Source organism: Saccopteryx leptura, chromosome 2, assembly GCF_036850995.1.
Source record: "Saccopteryx leptura isolate mSacLep1 chromosome 2, mSacLep1_pri_phased_curated, whole genome shotgun sequence".
Lineage (NCBI taxonomy): Eukaryota > Metazoa > Chordata > Mammalia > Chiroptera > Emballonuridae > Saccopteryx > Saccopteryx leptura.
The window spans coordinates 13,953,540-13,969,614 of record NC_089504.1 but is presented as its reverse complement, the minus strand read 5'-3'; the positions used below and the strand labels follow the sequence as shown (position 1 = coordinate 13,969,614).

General features: G+C 57.5%; 2 protein-coding genes across 4 annotated transcripts in view; one reads left to right on the top strand and one right to left on the bottom strand.

Moving 5' to 3' along the window:
• GGTA1 (glycoprotein alpha-galactosyltransferase 1 (inactive)) overlaps positions 1–16,075 on the bottom strand; it is a 381,241-nt gene that overhangs the window by 194,861 nt on the left and 170,305 nt on the right. The gene's annotated exons all lie outside the window — the stretch shown is intronic.
• The window catches only part of DAB2IP (DAB2 interacting protein), a 199,017-nt gene that overhangs the window by 50,971 nt on the left and 131,971 nt on the right, over positions 1–16,075 (top strand). The window lies entirely within an intron of this gene.

Below are 16,075 nucleotides of genomic sequence, written 5' to 3'. Positions count from 1 at the left end.
CAGCATCCTAAGCCCAAGCCCTCACCATGGTCTAACCACGTGGCACTTGGAAAAGGGAAATCGCGTTAAGTCTCTCTGTGGTTCCCAGACTGCTGCTAATCCTCAGCAGGCTTCCTCCCTCCCCTGATACTCTTTGCCTGTTGGAATCCTACTCAAAGGCCTGGCCTGGCCCTGGCCGGTTGGCTCAGCGGTAGAGCGTCGGCCTAGCGTGCGGAGGACCCGGGTTCGATTCCCGGCCAGGGCACACAGGAGAAGCGCCCATTTGCTTCTCCACCCCTCCGCCACGCTTTCCTCTCTGTCTCTCTCTTCCCCTCCCGCAGCCAAGGCTCCATTGGAGCAAAGATGGCCCGGGCACTGGGGATGGCTCTGTGGCCTCTGCCTCAGGCCCTAGAGTGGCTCTGGTCGCAACATGGCGACGCCCAGGATGGGCAGAGCGTCGCCCCCTGGTGGGCAGAGCGTCGCCCCTGGTGGGCGTGCCGGGTGGATCCCGGTCGGGCGCATGAGGGAGTCTGTCTGACTGTCTCTCCCTGTTTCCAGCTTCAAAAAAATGAAAAAAAAAAAAAAAAAAAGGCCTGGCCTGAATGCCACCTCTTCTGTGATGCCTACCTTGATGTCCCCCTGCCCTGTCGGTCAGAATCGGTTATGCATCCTCTGCCTGGGGCCCTTGTTGGTGGGTTCCTGTGGGAGTTCGTGTGTCCTGCCGGACTGTCAGCTCCCTGAGGACGGGGACCATGTTGGAGCCTCCCAGGACCATGCCAGTACTTGCGTGGGTTTTCCGATGCCAGCTCCTGGGAAGTATCTCCCATGCACCCCAGTGTAGGAGCTGAATGGCTTGGCTTCCCCATGCCAGCTGTGGGCATCCTGAGCTCTTGAACTGTGTGTGGGTAGAGCAGGCACAGGGGGTGGGAACAGGAGGGGAGGTGGAGGAGACAGACCCTGGCTGGCTGGCTACGGCTGGCCCTGTCTTGACTCACTCAATTTGACACTTCACAAGCGTTTATTTATTATTTTTTTTCTGAGCCTGCTTAAAGCTCTGATTCTGCAGGTCTTTGAGGAGAGTGAAATGGTCCCCAAGTGTACCCAGGAGGCCCTCGCCCCTGAGATGCCACGTCTCTAGGGGTCCCCTTGTGCTCGGAACCAGCCCCATCCTGGCACCGGCCTGGGCAGGTGCAGCCTCTGGAAGGGGTGACGTGTGGCTCTGAGCCTGGGCGGGCAGTGGGAGTCAGATTCACCATACAGGAAGAGGATGAGTCCTGGTAGTCCCGTCTTGGCGGGCAGTGGGAGTCAGATTCACCCTAAAGGAAGGGGATGAGTCCTGGTAGACCAGCCTTGGCGGGCAGTGGGAGTCAAATTCACCCTAAAGGAAGGGGATGAGTCCTGGTAGTCCTGCCTCGGGGCAGGCACAGAAAGGAGGTGGGTGGTGGAACAGGAGAAGGCAGTGGACAGCCTGGTCAGTTAGTTGGGGAGCCCTTTCTGGGGCTCCCTCTGGCTCTGGTCCCAGCCCCCACCAGGCTGGGAAGAAGCTGGGCCTCCACCCCCATCCCCCACCTCGTGGGCTGGGCTGCTCCCTGCTTACTCAGAGGCGCCCTAAGCCCCCTGCCCAGCCCGTGGGGTCCCGAGTGTGCCAGTGGCTATGTGTGAGAGTTTGTGTGTGTGTGTCGGGGAAGCTGGTACCAGGTGGATGACTGTAGTGCGCAGCACTGGCTAGAGAGGCAGGGCCGTTGTGTGGGGCTGGACATAGGCAGTAAATGCCACCAGAGGTCAGCAGGTGGAGAAAGAGAGCCATGGGACTGGTGGGGTCAAGGCGGCCTTTGGGCTACTCATTGGATGGCACTAAGTCAGTGACTAAAAATAATCCCGGATTCTGCCCAGCACTTCAGAATTTTCCAAGCTCCTTCAGACCCCGACAGCCTGGGAGGAAGCAAGTTCCATCCTCACTGACCAAGGGGAGCATGGAGTTCTAGAGCAGAGCCGTGAAGGGCCTGCGGCTCACTGCTGGTAGAACCGACGGAGCAAGCGCTGGTCTCTCCGGCCACAGGGTCGGCGTGGCCTCCCGTGGACCTGCTTGGACATGGAGTGAGGGAGGAGTGGCTTTGCTGTCCGGACGCCCTGCCGGCAGGGAAGGCCGCCTGGGAGAAAGGTCAGCGCGCGGGGGACAGACACAGCGGAGGAGAGAGGAGCTCTGATGGGCTGGGTGGGGGCAGGGCATCAGCAAGGATGTGGGCGACTTTGGAGTGAAACGGAGAGTGGGTCACGGGGGAGGCCATCCAAACACAAGGCGTCTGTGCGTGAAGACAGGCAGTAGGCATGGCCCGCCCCGAGCATCCCCTGAGGCCCGGGCAGGCGCTCCGCGCAGGTGAGTCATAGCTGAAGAAGCCTGCTGTGACCGGACCCTGTGGCAGTCTCAGGCCTCCTCAGAGGTCATTTGGCAGCCAACCCAGGCTTTGCCAGCCCCCTGGCTGTACTCCAGAGGTCACCTCTCCCTTCCGAGCCCTGGCCTGCTCTGCCCTTTCTCCCGGCCTGACTCCTGCTCCAACCCACTCGTATTCTCCCTTTAGCATCAAGAAGAGACACTTGCTTCTTACGATGGCAAAGTGACTGAAGAGAGGAAAAACAGTCAAAGGAAGAGAGGTGGTTGCCACGGAAACTAGAAAGTAGAAGCAGAAACTTTCAGGGGCAGAAGTGGGGGGGGGGGAGAGCAGATCTATTGGCTGAGGGGGATGGGGAGGGGTGACCTGGCCCAGACTGGCCTGCAATACCCCTCCGCCCAGCAATCCCCCCTCCCCGGTTAAAGGGGGCAGGTGGGCCACCTGGTTGCTCCCCAGCCTGGGTTGAGATGCCTGGTACCAGAGTGAGGTTGAGTAGCTTGTGATCTGTGGAGGAGCTCACGTCTCCTGCCCAGATTTCTGCATGGCTGGAGCCGCTGGTCACACTATGCTAGGAGCAGCCCAAGGGTTTGTTCTCTGCAGGTCTTTGCATGATGTCTCATCCACTGTTCTAACACGCAACAATGACGTGGCCCAGGACCGGACAGTTTACAAGGCAGCTTCCCGCAAGTTGCCTCATGCATGTCCCATGATTGTCCTAGGAGGACAGAGTGGGGAGTTGAAACCCAGAGAGGTTAAGGGACTTGCCCCAGGTCACACAGCTGAGAACCACCAGGAGTGGGATTACATCCCCCGGGCTGTTAGACCCCAAAGCCCTGAGCGCCCCCTGGTCCCCTGCCTCTCTCTGTTCCTGAGTGGGTAGCTGTGCTTGGAGCTGTGCCCTCCCTGTAGCTCTCATCTCTCCCTCCAGCAGGACTCCCTTTGGGGCACTGCCACTGCTTTCTGTACAACCTTAGGGAGGTTGGTTCTCTCTGAGGCTCAGCTTTCCTGTCTGTAAAATGGGCATGACTACACCTTCTGCCTCTAAAGGTGGCTGTGAGGTTGCAGGGAGAGGATTCAGGTCAAGTGCTGGGTAAAGTGCCTGGCACAGAGGACACCCCCGGAAATCTCCTTCGCCATGTCTGAACCTTGCAGGCACCCCGTGGGGTAAGCTGGGCTGGGCTGCAACCTCTCTGTATGGCAGAGAAGTTTCCTCATCTGTGAAACAGGTCAGACCGTGCCTTGCCCAGATTGTGGAGGGGTAGATTAAGTCCATGGCTGTGGAGCCTCTGGAAGGCATCGAGGCTGGATGGGGAGGAACGGCAATCTCCAGCCCTAAAACTGACCGCCAGGACCCCAGCGAGCACCGGGCATCTCGGCCTACATTCTTCCTGCCAGTCTTTCCTTCCAGAGGGAGGGGGGAGGAGGGGAGAGGACTTGGGTCCCTGTCCAGATACCCTGAGTGTGAGGCTTGGACCTGCTCAAGGTTTGGGTCTGAAAGGGGCCCTTGGAATCCCACGTGGCCTTGTGGGCTTGCTCCTGAATTGGGGCCAAGCCTTAGATTTCTCCTGGGTGAGGCCCAGGGAGCCGAATGTATTATTAAATGGCAGAAAGGCAGCCCGCTGCGTGTGAAAGATAATGGGGGAAATTTATTGGATGGACTATAAATCATAGAATGAAAAGCACTGAAACCTGCGGGGAGGAAAAGTAATAAGTCCTGAGCTGTGACTTGTTGGGGTTGGGGGTGGCAGTGGGGGGCACGTGGCCCCGTTTCTCTGTGAGCCCACGAACTTCAGGATGCAGGGAGGCCCAGAGGTCTGGGGGCTCCGTACATGCACGTGTGCTGTGCTCTCCTGCAAACGCCACTGTGACGCGTCCCCACCCTCCCCTTGATTGGCAGCAGCCGGCTGACAGCCCCCAGCTGGGCAGGGGGGCTCTGATGGTGAGCCAGGCAGACAGGACCTGACCCTCAGGGAGCAGTGTTCCAGGAGAGACAGATGTGAGATGAATCATCAAAAAATAGGTTATCACTGCACAAGGCGATGGTTTCCCTGGAACAACGGTGCAGGGAGCCCAGAGGATGATGCTGGAAGGCTCTGGGCGGGGGTAGAGGGGGGTGTAGGATGCAGTGAGTTTGGGGAGGGAGGGGGGTGGTTTCTCTGGAAAGGAGAATTGAGTAGGAGTCGGCCAGGTGGCCCAGGAAAGCCGGTGCCGAGAGGAGCCAGAGTGTCCACAGGCCAGGGTGGCCAGACCAGACGACTGCTTATAAAATGCTCACTCTAGTTGCTTTGTGGAAAGTAGACTCAGGGAGGCCAGAGAGGGTCTGGGCGGAGCAGTTAGAGGCTGTGGGAGTCCCCAAAGCTAGAGATGGTGGTGACCTATATCCAGGTAATGACAGGGGAGATGGAGAGAGATGAACAGACAGACTCGAGCTAGAATATGGAACTAGCAATAATCTGTTCCCAGAGGGGGTACAGAGTCTAGGAAGACACCCCTTGATCTGTGTCCTGGGAATGGGAACTGTGGGAGCAAAACCATGAGGGAGAGAAGTGGTGGGGGGGCTGGGGACCCATGGGGCTGAGGACAGCGTAGCTGTAGGGAGTGGAGACACTTGACGTCTAGTAGGGGGCTGGTCAGCATTCACTGACCCCTGCCCTGGCCTGGGACTGGAAGCCAAAGTTGGGGCCTTATTACTCCAGAGCACCCTTTGACAAACAGCTCTGCCTTCTCGGCATCTGGAAAGGGGCTGCCAGGCTAATTACCTGGGGACAGGTGTGAGGGGCGACCACTTGTGATGGCACGGGGCCACCATTAGGAGCCAGGCTGCACGAGATTGAGTTCTGTCTCTAACATGAGCACCTTCTGTGCTGGTGAAATGGGAGAGTAATCATGTCCGCCTCTTGAGGTTGTTAGAAGACTCCCTGAATTAGTGTTGCCCGGCAGGGGGTAAGTACTGTATCAGGGTTAGTGTCAGCGTCCTGTGTGCCCTTGGGCAAGGCTCTCCCTCTCTCGGCTTCTGTCCGTTCCGGCTGGTCTGGGCACTTTGGGTGAAGGTGCGCTAGTCTCTACTGTGCCGGCAGCGTCCGGCCCCTGAGGCTGGCCGGAGTGCATCCCCGATCTGGAGTGTCACCTCAGACAGGACGGTGTCCCTTCCAAGCCCTGTAAGGAGATACCAGGCCTGTCGGAGCTATAAGGGGATATTTTAATCAGCCCAGGACCTGATGAGATCAGAGGGCACAGGGACCAAGACAGAGTGGACCAGTCAGGGCTGCTGCCCGGCCTGAGCTGACCCTCTGGGCCCCGGAATCTAGACGGCATTGGGGGAGCCTGGGGAGGCCGGCAGAGCAGGGGCTTCACCGTGGAACGGGGCCCGGGCAAACTGGTGTTCTCTGTCGTTCTGAGCCTGCGGTCGATCTGTACCGTGAGGTTTGGGAGCCCTGGCTGCTGCACACGGGGTGCTGGGACAGAGACAGGCTGTAGTTGTAAAAGGCTTGGGACACTTGTCAGAGGCTGGGGCCCCGGGAGTCTCATATAGAGCCCAAGGGGCCTGAGAAAGAGCAGTAGGTGGGCAGTGTGGTCAGTGTAGGTCCAACCCCTGCTGGCTAAAATGCAGATTCCTAGGCTCCTCCGCAGGCCAGCAAAACCAGACTCTCCCTACTGGGCCTCCAGGCACAGAAGTGTCTTAATGTCTGAGAACTGGGGTTCTAGGCTGTTCCCTTTGCACCAGTGGAAACAGGGACCCAGAGTGGGTGTGGAAGGCTTACCCACGTCACTCAGCAGACTGGGGCCAGGCACAGCCCTGGGAGCCCTGGAGTCTTGGAGTCCCCAGCCAGGCTAGTGCTTCGCAGGGTAACATGGGGGCCAAGAAAGACTTTGTCCTGGGACCCCACAGCCCAGCAGGGGGCAGCACCTGCCAGCGCCTCCTGAGGACTCCCGGCTCCACTGTCAGCCAGGCAGAGTGGGAAGGCAGGTCTGTGCATGCATGGGTGCTTCTGAGAGAGTGAGTTACAGAGAGGGCACCATGGGGACACAGGAAACATGAGGTCAGAGAAAGGTCCAGAAAACTCTGAAGGCGCCTTGCAACTCCCTGGGGCAGATGTTGCAGGGGGCAGGGGGGTGGGGAGAGGGCCACAGTGACCAAGGGGCTGTATAGAGGTCTCTGTAATCCAGGCTGCTTCCCCAGGGCTCTTGACAGGACCAGGATCAACTCCGAGCCCCCACCCATGTTCCCTGGACTTTCTAATAAAGGCAGCCAGGAGGATGAGAGGGTGGGGGCAGAAGCCCAAACGCCAGCCCCCACTGCCCTCCTGGCTCCTCCTTATTGTGCTGGTAACAGCTTCAGCTGTGGCTGGGAACCAAGAGAGGACCAGGGTGTGTCTGAGTGACCTTGGGCAAGTCCCAAGCCCTTTGAGCGCAGGGTTGAGAGTGGGATGACTGCTAGATTGCTCAAGTCCTTGGCAATTCCTAGCTGTGGGAGAGGAGCTTCACTTTCAGATGTTTTGAGGACAGGGAACAGTTTGGTAGTGAGCTCCCTGTCATCAGGGGTATGCCAGACAAGGCGGAGTGAGTCATGCAGCCACACAGCAGAAGAGCTAGTCGAGCCCAGATCCTCTGCCTCCCAGGCCCAGGTTCCCCTTAGGCTTTTGCCTGTGGTCTTGGACCATCCCTCCTCTACACCCTAACGCCTGTCGCTCTGTGTTAATTATTAATCAGTAGGAAAAGCCGCACCTGGGGAGAGGACCCGCTATAGGGGGCAGGGGGAGCCTGGCTGCTGATTTCCAGGATGACCTTGAACTTGTTTTGCTTGGCCCCAAACTTTCAGCTACTTCCTGTGCGGGCAGGCGCAGAAATTCTAGGGGCCCCAGCCCTTCCTCCTCCCCCTGCTGGAATTTCCAGACAAAACACTGTTCCCAGGGTGGGGGCAGGGCCAGCATTGTTCTGGCTCTCTAAAGAGGGGGGCGACAAGTTGCAGAAGCTACATTTAATCCTCACCTACACAGGCTTAGAGTGCCAGCTATGGGCTGGGTGGGATCCCCAGGAAAAGTCAGTGGATGTGAGAATCACGGCTTGTGGCACAGACTGCCCCTCCTCTAACACCTGCTGTGGTTCCCATTTATGTTCCGGACCAGGCACAGAGGCTCTGAGCGTCAGTGCCCAAGGATCCTGAAAAATCACCTAGGCCAACCTCATTCTGCAGGAGGGGACCTGTTCAGAGGCGCACAGCGAAATGAAGGCATTTATTCACCCAGTCGTTAATTCCTTGCCAGTGCCCGGGTAGAGTCAGGACTTACGGCCTGGCCTCCTGACCAACCCCAGGCAGCTGCAGCCTGCTGTCCTCATGTCCCGTGGAGAAAAGCCCAGGCCTGCAGAGCTGAAGTCGCCGGCTGCAGCCCGCATAGCTGCCCTTCTTTAAAAAAGAATGGGGGCTTTGAGCCCAGCTTCCAGCATTCACCCCCCTCATCGGAGGTTTATTGAGAACCGTTCTATGCACTGGGGATATGGCTATGACAGACCTAACGAGGCCCCTGCCCTCATCAAGGTTTGGGGAAAGACAAGGAGTGAACAACTGAATACACAGATAAGATAGTTTCAGGAAGTGATAAGTTGAAGGAAATAAAACAGGGCAATGGGATAGGGCGTGGGGGTTGGGCAGAGGCACTTGAGATAAGGTGGGCGGGGAAGGCCTCCGAGGGTGTGATATTTGAGCCGAGGCCTGGGTGACAGGGGGGTGCTGACCACTGAGGACCTGAGGTTAATGTGTGAGGCAGAAGGAACAGCAAATGCAGAGGCCCTGAGAATCAGAGACTATGTTTGGCAAGTTTAAGAATGGGCAGGATATCCAGCTGAGTCTAGAGCCATCTTTGCCGGTGGCTCCCTAGAAATCTTTTAAGAATCTGGATTCCTTGGCCCTAACCCCCCAAGATTTGGATTCAGCGATGCTGGGGAACGTGTTTCTGAATGCTCCTGGTGTAGTTCACGGGCATCTAGCCTTGGCCCACTCCTGCAGGCCTGCCTCATAGGGCCGACCCCTCCCTTCATAGCTGCAGAGTGAGGATCGGAGAGGGTTCTGACTTATTCAGAGTCAGGCAGCCACACAACAGAAGAGCTGGGTCTGGAGCCCAGCTCCTCTGCCTGCCAGGCCCGGGTTCCTTCCTTACCACTTGACTTCTCCCCTTCTGGAGGGGCTGCTTTGGCCTCATCCCTGCTTAGATCTATCTCTCCATCTCTTTTCCCCATTCTTAGCGCTCTCACATGTTGCACAGCCTGCTCCCCAGGGACCACTCCATCCTCTGCTCCAGCCACACAAGTCTACACGCTGCCCTCAGCTGGTTTCCAGCCCTGGGCCTTTGTGATGCTGTCTTCCTCCAAGAATACAGTCAGTCCTCTGCTCTTTACTCAGGCAACTCCTACTCGACCTTGTAGCTCAGTACCAATGTCTCTTCCTTCAGGAAGCCTTCCAAGACTTCTTCCACCTCTGAATTTCCTCAGTGCAGACTTCAAATCAGATGGGCTCAGTCACTTTTCCCAAGTGCTGCCACCATCTCTCTGTCTTACTGAGAGCCTGCTCTGGGCTGGTAACTGCTGACCAGCTCTGGCTGTCCTGCCCACAGATTAGTGGGGAAAGAGAAAGCCTGGATCCAGCAGATGTTGTCCAGTTTATACACAGGGTTTTGATTCCCTATGCTATTTGGTCTTCTGTAATCTCACAAAGTATACAAGTCATTATGCTTATTGTAGAGTTGAGGAAACAGGCACAGAGAGGGGAAGGCACTAATCTGGGGTCACACAGTCAAGGTGCTGGTTCTTGACTGTGAATCCCGTGTTCTTGCAGCTCCCTGCCTAGGAGCTGGGTCCTGGGCCTGTTCATCTGCACTCCTTAGTGGGATCTGCCGGGATTGAGTGAGGCCCATCCCCCTGGAGCCCAGGCCAGTGCCAGCCATGGCATGGTTCACAGATGACCAGGCAGGCCTGCCTAGGAAGGGAAGGGGCTCTCTGCCCTCACACTGGGACCATATGTCACCCCCTCTGGTGGCCCAGTGGGCGTGGAGCTGTCTAGGCCCCTCAACTGGAAGGGGAGGAAGAAGCCTGGAGACTTGGAGTCTCTGCCCCAGGCCCGTGGGAGGAGGGTGATCGGTCCACCTGGAGCTTGGCAGCGTTTTTGGGTCAGGGCAGGGAGAGGAAGTACATGAAGAGAGTGGCTCCAGGCCTGGCCATCTGGGCTGAAATGCAGGCTGCTAGTGTGGGGGTGCAGAAGGAGGGGTCGGGCTGGGACCTGGAGACTGGATCCCAGCCTCTCCCGGCCGCAGGATCGGAGTGCTGAGCTCTGGGGACAGCCGGCCTGGCGTGGAAGCCCAGAGTACCGGTGTTCTGAGAGGGGTGGCCCAGGTCACTGAGGGGGAAAGCGGGTTTTGGCAGCTCTAACCTCCAGCGCCCACGTGTGGCCTCAGGCAAGGCCTCTCCCTCTCTGGGCCTCCCTTCCTGTCTGCAGGGAGTCAAGCTGCTCCATGCTGGTTGGGAGGGCAGTCAGACCCCCCGAGGACTGGAGAACTGATGCCAGATCCCCAGCTTGCCCTGCATGGGGCAGGGTCCCCCAGGCAAGTGGTTGTTCTGTGGGCCTCAGCCTCCCCGGCCCGTCATCTGCCCTGATGGTTCTTTCTCCATCTGACGGCCCAGGGTTTTATGACAGGCCCTTGACATGTACAGGGGAGATGTCTGTCCTCCTTTCTGGACAGAGGGAAATCTCCAGATCCTGATGGAATCCACGGAGGTGGGCTGGGTGGAGATATGGCATCTCTGAGGCCCAGAGATGTCAAGGGGCTTTCTTTGAGTTCCACAGTGACCCTGCCCAGTGGCCTTCTGCCCCTATAAGAGTCATGACCTCTCCAAGGCCTTACCGTCAGCCTAGGTTTGGGTGACTTGATTTAAAAAACACTCACACTCCCCGAGGCTTTGTCTGTGAGTGTCGAAATGTCCATGCTTGACCGATGACCCAGTTCCACCTCTGTTGAGGAGGGCAGAGCCATCCAAGCCCCAGGCCATTGGGCCCTGGCTGGGCCACTTTCTGCAAAGGATGTCATTAAGTTTGTGGAGGGCTTTAGAGAGGAAGTCCCTGGGGGTATGGGTGGGGCAGTGGAGGCAGTGGACACCTGGCTGGTATCAGAGCTTGATGTGGCCTCACAGGGCTCGCCTGCCCCCTCTGCTTTGTGTGGTGAGCCCCTGCTGCAGCCTCCACCACCTTCTGAATGAAGCCCCCACTCCTGGTCCAGCCTCATTCCTGGATGAACAGTGGACTCAGGAAGCTGTCATTGCTGGCCAGACAGGCCACGTCCCTGGGCAGAGGCCCCCGGCATGCCCGCCCACACCCCTGCCCAAGGTTCCAGGGACTCCAAGGTTGGGAGCAGCTGCCTGGGAGGCGGATGTGTATGGGGTCGCCTGGCTGGGGACTTCCCTGGTCACCACTGCCCACCTCGTCCTGACAGGAAACCTGACACGTCTCCGTCCTCCAGACACCCATTGTGTGCGGCCTGGCGTGGGCTCCAGTGTTTCCCCTGTTAGGACTTCGGTCCCTCTTCACCTCCTCCTGTTCCTTGTCAAAGCTGTTTTTATTGTAGATAGGGACAGACAGACAGGAAGCGAGAGAGATGAGAAGCATCAACTCGCAGTTGCGTCACTTTAGTTGTTCATTATTTGCTTTCTCATATGTGCCTCCAGCTGAGCCAGTGACCCCTTGCTCAAGCCAGGGACCTTGGGCTTCAGGCCAGCAACCTTTGGACTCAAGCCAGAGACTATGGGGTCATGTCTGTGATCCTATGCTCAAGCTGGTGACCCCGTGCCCGAGCTGGTGAGCCTGTGCTCAAGCTGGCGACATGGGGGTTTTGAACCTGGGTCCTCAGTGTCCCAGGATGACACTCTATCCACTGTGCCACTACCTGGTCAGGTCAAAGCTGTTTTTAAAAGAAGGTTCCAGGCTGTGACCTCTGACCTCTCCTCCATCACTGTACTAAGTCATATTCAGCCTTAAGACTTACTTTTTTCCATCTACCTGGGTTCAAATCCAGACTCCTTAATTTTTTTAAATTTTATTTTATTTTATTTTATTTTTTATTCATTTTAGAAAGGAGGGTGGAGAGAGAGAGAGAGGAGAGAGAGAAGGGGGGGAGGAACAGGAAGCATCAACTCCCATATGTGCCTTGACCAGGCAAGCCCAGGGTTTCAAACCGGCGACCTCAGCATTTCCAGGTCGACGCTTTATCCACTGCACCACCACAGGTCAGGCCAATATTTTAAAATTTTATTTTGGAGTGAGAGAGAAAGAGAGAGAGAGAGAGAGAGAAGGAGAGAGAGAGAGAGAGAGAGAAAAGCAGGGTGGGGTGGGGGAGGAGCGGGAAACATCAACTCAACTCATAGCTGCTTCTCGCACATGCCTTGCCTGGGCAGACCCAGGGTTTCGAACCGGTGCCCTCAGCGTTCCAGCTCTGCACTTTATCTACTGTGCCACTGCAGGTTCAAATCCAGACTCGGCACAAGCTATGGGACCTTAGGGCACTTACACTCTGTGTGCCTCCAACATTTTCTGTAAAATGAATACAGTAACCATCTTCTTCACAGGATTGTTGTGAAATTAAATGAGAGAATGTGCCTAAAATGTTGCAGACAGGCTCCGGCCTACAGTGAGTGCTGAATAAGGTTTCTTAGTACTGAATTCAAACTTCACCCCCAGACAGACCTTCCCGGGCCAAACTTGTAACCTTTCTGTGTTGGCAGTCTTGGACTTCTCCTGGTCCTCTCCGGGCCTGATCTGTCGCCTCCCTGTGGGGACCCTGGTGTTCGATAGCTGGTGCTTGTTGCTCTTGTTTTCTTCTGTACAAAAGGAACCCCCAGGAAAGGCTGGGCCTTTCTGCTTTTGGCTCAGCTGCAGAGATGGATGAGCTGTCCTAACACTGAAAGAAATCTATCCTTTGTGGGCAGTTTTAGTCTTTTCAAAGGTAATTCTGATGGTAGGCTTTAGGCTCCTTCCTCACTGACTGTCCAGCTAACGCCCCCAGCGAGATGTGACACTGCACCGTCTCACTGACGGTGGGTGCTGGCCCCCAGCGAGATGTGAGACTGCACCGTCTCACTGACGGTGGGTGCTGGCCCCCAGCGAGATGTGAGACTGCACCGTCTCACTGACGGTGGGTGCTGCACCGTCTCACTGATGGTGGGTGCTGGCCCCCAGTGAGATGTGAGACTGCACCGTCTCACTGACGGTGGGTGCTGCACCGTCTCACTGATGGTGGGTGCTGGCCCCCAGTGAGATGTGAGGCTGCACCGTCTCACTGACGGTGGGTGCTGCACCGTCTCACTGATGGTGGGTGCTGGCCCCCAGTGAGATGTGAGGCTGCACCGTCTCACTGACGGTGGGTGCTGGCCCCAGTGAGATGTGAGGCTGCACCGTCTCACTGACGGTGGGTGCTGGCCCCAGTGAGATGTGAGACTGCACCGTCTCACTGATGGTGGGTGCTGCACCGTCTCACTGATGGTGGGTGCTGGCCCCCAGCGAGATGTGAGACTGCACCGTCTCACTGACGGTGGGTGCTGGCCCCCAGCGAGATGTGAGGCTGCACCGTCTCACTGACGGTGGGTGCTGGCCCCAGTGAGATGTGAGACTGCACCGTCTCACTGACGGTGGGTGCTGGCCCCCAGTGAGATGTGAGGCTGCACCGTCTCACTGACGGTGGGTGCTGGCCCCAGTGAGATGTGAGGCTGCACCGTCTCACTGACGGTGGGTGCTGGCCCCCAGCGAGATGTGAGACTGCACCGTCTCACTGACGGTGGGTGCTGGCCCCCAGCGAGATGTGAGGCTGCACCGTCTCACTGACGGTGGGTGCTGCACCGTCTCACTGACGGTGGGTGCTGGCCCCCAGCGAGATGTGAGACTGCACCGTCTCACTGACGGTGGGTGCTGGCCCCCAGCCCTGCATCGAGTGCCCCTCCTGGCTCAGCCCAGCCCTGGCCTGGCCTGTGGTTTACCTGGACGTCCAGCCCTGCTCTCAGGCCACCCACCACCTCCTCCCCAGCAGCGTGTAATTCACCTCCAGTCACGGGGTGCTGCTCGCTCTCTGTCCAGAGGGAAATTCTGTGTGTCCGTCCCTCCCTTCTTCTCCTGTGTCCTCGTTATTCAGACCAGCTGGTGGGGTGTGGTGGGGGTGGGGAGTGTCTCTTGTTGGCCCAGACTTCTTTTATAAGGCGATGTTTGAGCTGGGTCCTGAGGGAGACGGAGGAGTTCAACAGGTGGGTGCAGAGGGCAGAGCTTCATGGCAGCCATCTGACCAGCAGGACAAAGGCCAGATGTGGGAAGGCGTGGGGAGTCTTCGGAGGCCGGGGGCAGACAGATCCAGATGGGTGCACAGGTGGGGGGACAAGGGAGGCGGATGCTCTTGACCAAGGGGGTCCTTTTTTGTGCAGTGGGGGTTCACCTCTGGAGGCTTTGGAGGGTTGGTGAAGGTGGTCCTTGGAGGAAGGTCAGATCTGATTTAACCTGCAGAATTCCAGGCCCCACCCAGATTCACTGAATCAGGAGACTTGGGGGAACCTCAGAAATATGCACTGATAATGAGCTGGGGTGACTTGGAGGCTCGGGGTGTAGGAGCTGTAGCCTTGACCCCCATGACATGGAGGAGATGGAGCTGGACCTATTCCGGGCCCCCTGGAGGCAAGACCACTGACGGGCTATATCAGTTTGGGGGGTCCTAGAGCTCACGGATTAGCAGTGCCTGGGAGGGGTCTATAGCAGAAGTGGGGTGGTGGTGGTAGGGTATTCTCAAGTGCCCCTCCTCCAGTCTAGGCAGTCTCCGGAAGGGGGCTGCTTCTGTTTAAAAAGAAGAGGCCACAGGGGCAGCAGGAGGGGGTGGGTGGCTTGTTCCACAGCAGGATTGATTCCAGATGCTTGCAAGGAGCAGTCTTTGTCTGTTTGCCCGCCCCGGGGGTCCCGGGCCAGGAGGAGGGGCAGGGAGCCTGGGCCCCTCTCTCCTAGCTCCTGCCCTGCCCCCTTCCTATTCAGTTATTCCAGCTGGTACCTGTGTGGTACCTACCCTGTGGACATGTCCAGCTGACGTGGCTGGCAGTACTCACCTTGTCCTAAGGCCTGGAATGCAGAAGCCTCTTCCTCTTCATTAGCTGACCCTCTCTCTTCCCTCCATAAGGCAGATAGGTTGGTCCCTAGCTTTGCCTTGTAGGCAAAGAGGCTGAGGCACAGAGAAGGAGCAGAGAAACCCAAGTTGAAGTAGAGGGACCTATCAGACTTTTGGAGCCCAACTGTCCTTACAGATGAGATCCTGAGTTCCTGGCTACTGCCCCCTCTCTCCACTCATGCATACCTAACCCTGCTTGTTGAGGGACCCAGGGCAGGACTGCTTGTCCCAACCACTGTTCAGTGGGCTGGCAGGAAGGCTAGAAACTGGCTGATGAGGGCATTCCTGCTTTGGGGAGAAGCTGGTCCAGCTGAAGTCCAGGCCCTGGGAACAGAGGATTGTTATTCCACCCTGAGCTAGACTTCCTGGGAATTCTCTCTCCACTGAACACTGGTGGACCTAGCAGGGGAGGTTATTCATTCCTGGAAGTACCAAGGGTGGGCAGGTGGCTGCGGAACCTCACCCAAGTGCAGAACTTCAGGGTTGAGGAGGAAGATGCTTGCTGTGAAGACGCACAACTTGCCTCTGGACTGAGCCTGGGTCCAGCTCTTCCCAGGGCCCTCTGCACTTGTAAAAGATGCTGCTGGCAATGTCTACTATTGAAAATAAGCCAGAGCAATGCTCGTCCCAAAGGGGGCTAATGGGTTGCAAGCGCTGTGGTTTTCCACCTTCCCAAGGGATCGGCCAGTACTCTGGGGAGAGGAGCCCAGGGTTGCTGATAGCGTTGGATAACCCAGACTGGGTTTGGAGGAGCCTTACTCCCCCTGCCCCTCCCCCCAGGTCCTGGGAAGGCGCCTGGCTTCCAGCTGTGATCCAGGCTTCTTCTGACCTGGGGGCCCTCCCCCTAGCTGAGGGAGCAAAGGAGGAGGCTACCCTTGTGAGGTTCAAAACCCGGCCTGGATTCTTGCCCAGACTGCCCCGCCCCCTCCAATGCCCTACCTTTTCAGCTGTTTAGAGGACATCCAAACTGTCCCAGGCATCCATGTGTGACTCTGCCACAAACACACCCCTAAGACTGTGTTAGGAGCCCCAGGCCGAGATCACTTGCCTTTGTTACTTTCCTTGCTACTGAGGCAAGTCAAATCTTTCTGTCCCGTTTAGTCCCTTTCTGTACTTGAGTGGGTGGAGCTCAGGCAGGTGGTTGTCCGAATAATTTGAAAGATAAATTCTGCTGTGCGGGCCAGGGACAGCTGGAGAGAGAGGGAGACCACCGAGCGTCCCGATTGTCGGGGAAGCCTAGAGGAGGTGTGCCTTAGAAGGATGGACTTTGGGCAGACGGAGTAAAGTAGGTTGGAGGGCAGTCCGTCCATGCCTGGTGTAGGGCAAAGAGAAGTGAGAAGCGGGGGAGTGGTGGTGGTGGGGGGCTGGGGGCTGGAGGAGGGGGGGTTGGTTAGGGACAGGTAATTGGAACCTTAAATGCCAAGGGAGGTTGTTTGGGCTTGAGGCTTCTGGAGACTGGGGAGCCAGGGCAGGTTCTTGAGCTGGGGCGTGAGTGATGCAGAGACAGCTTTTCAGCAGGAAAGCAGTCGAGTCGTC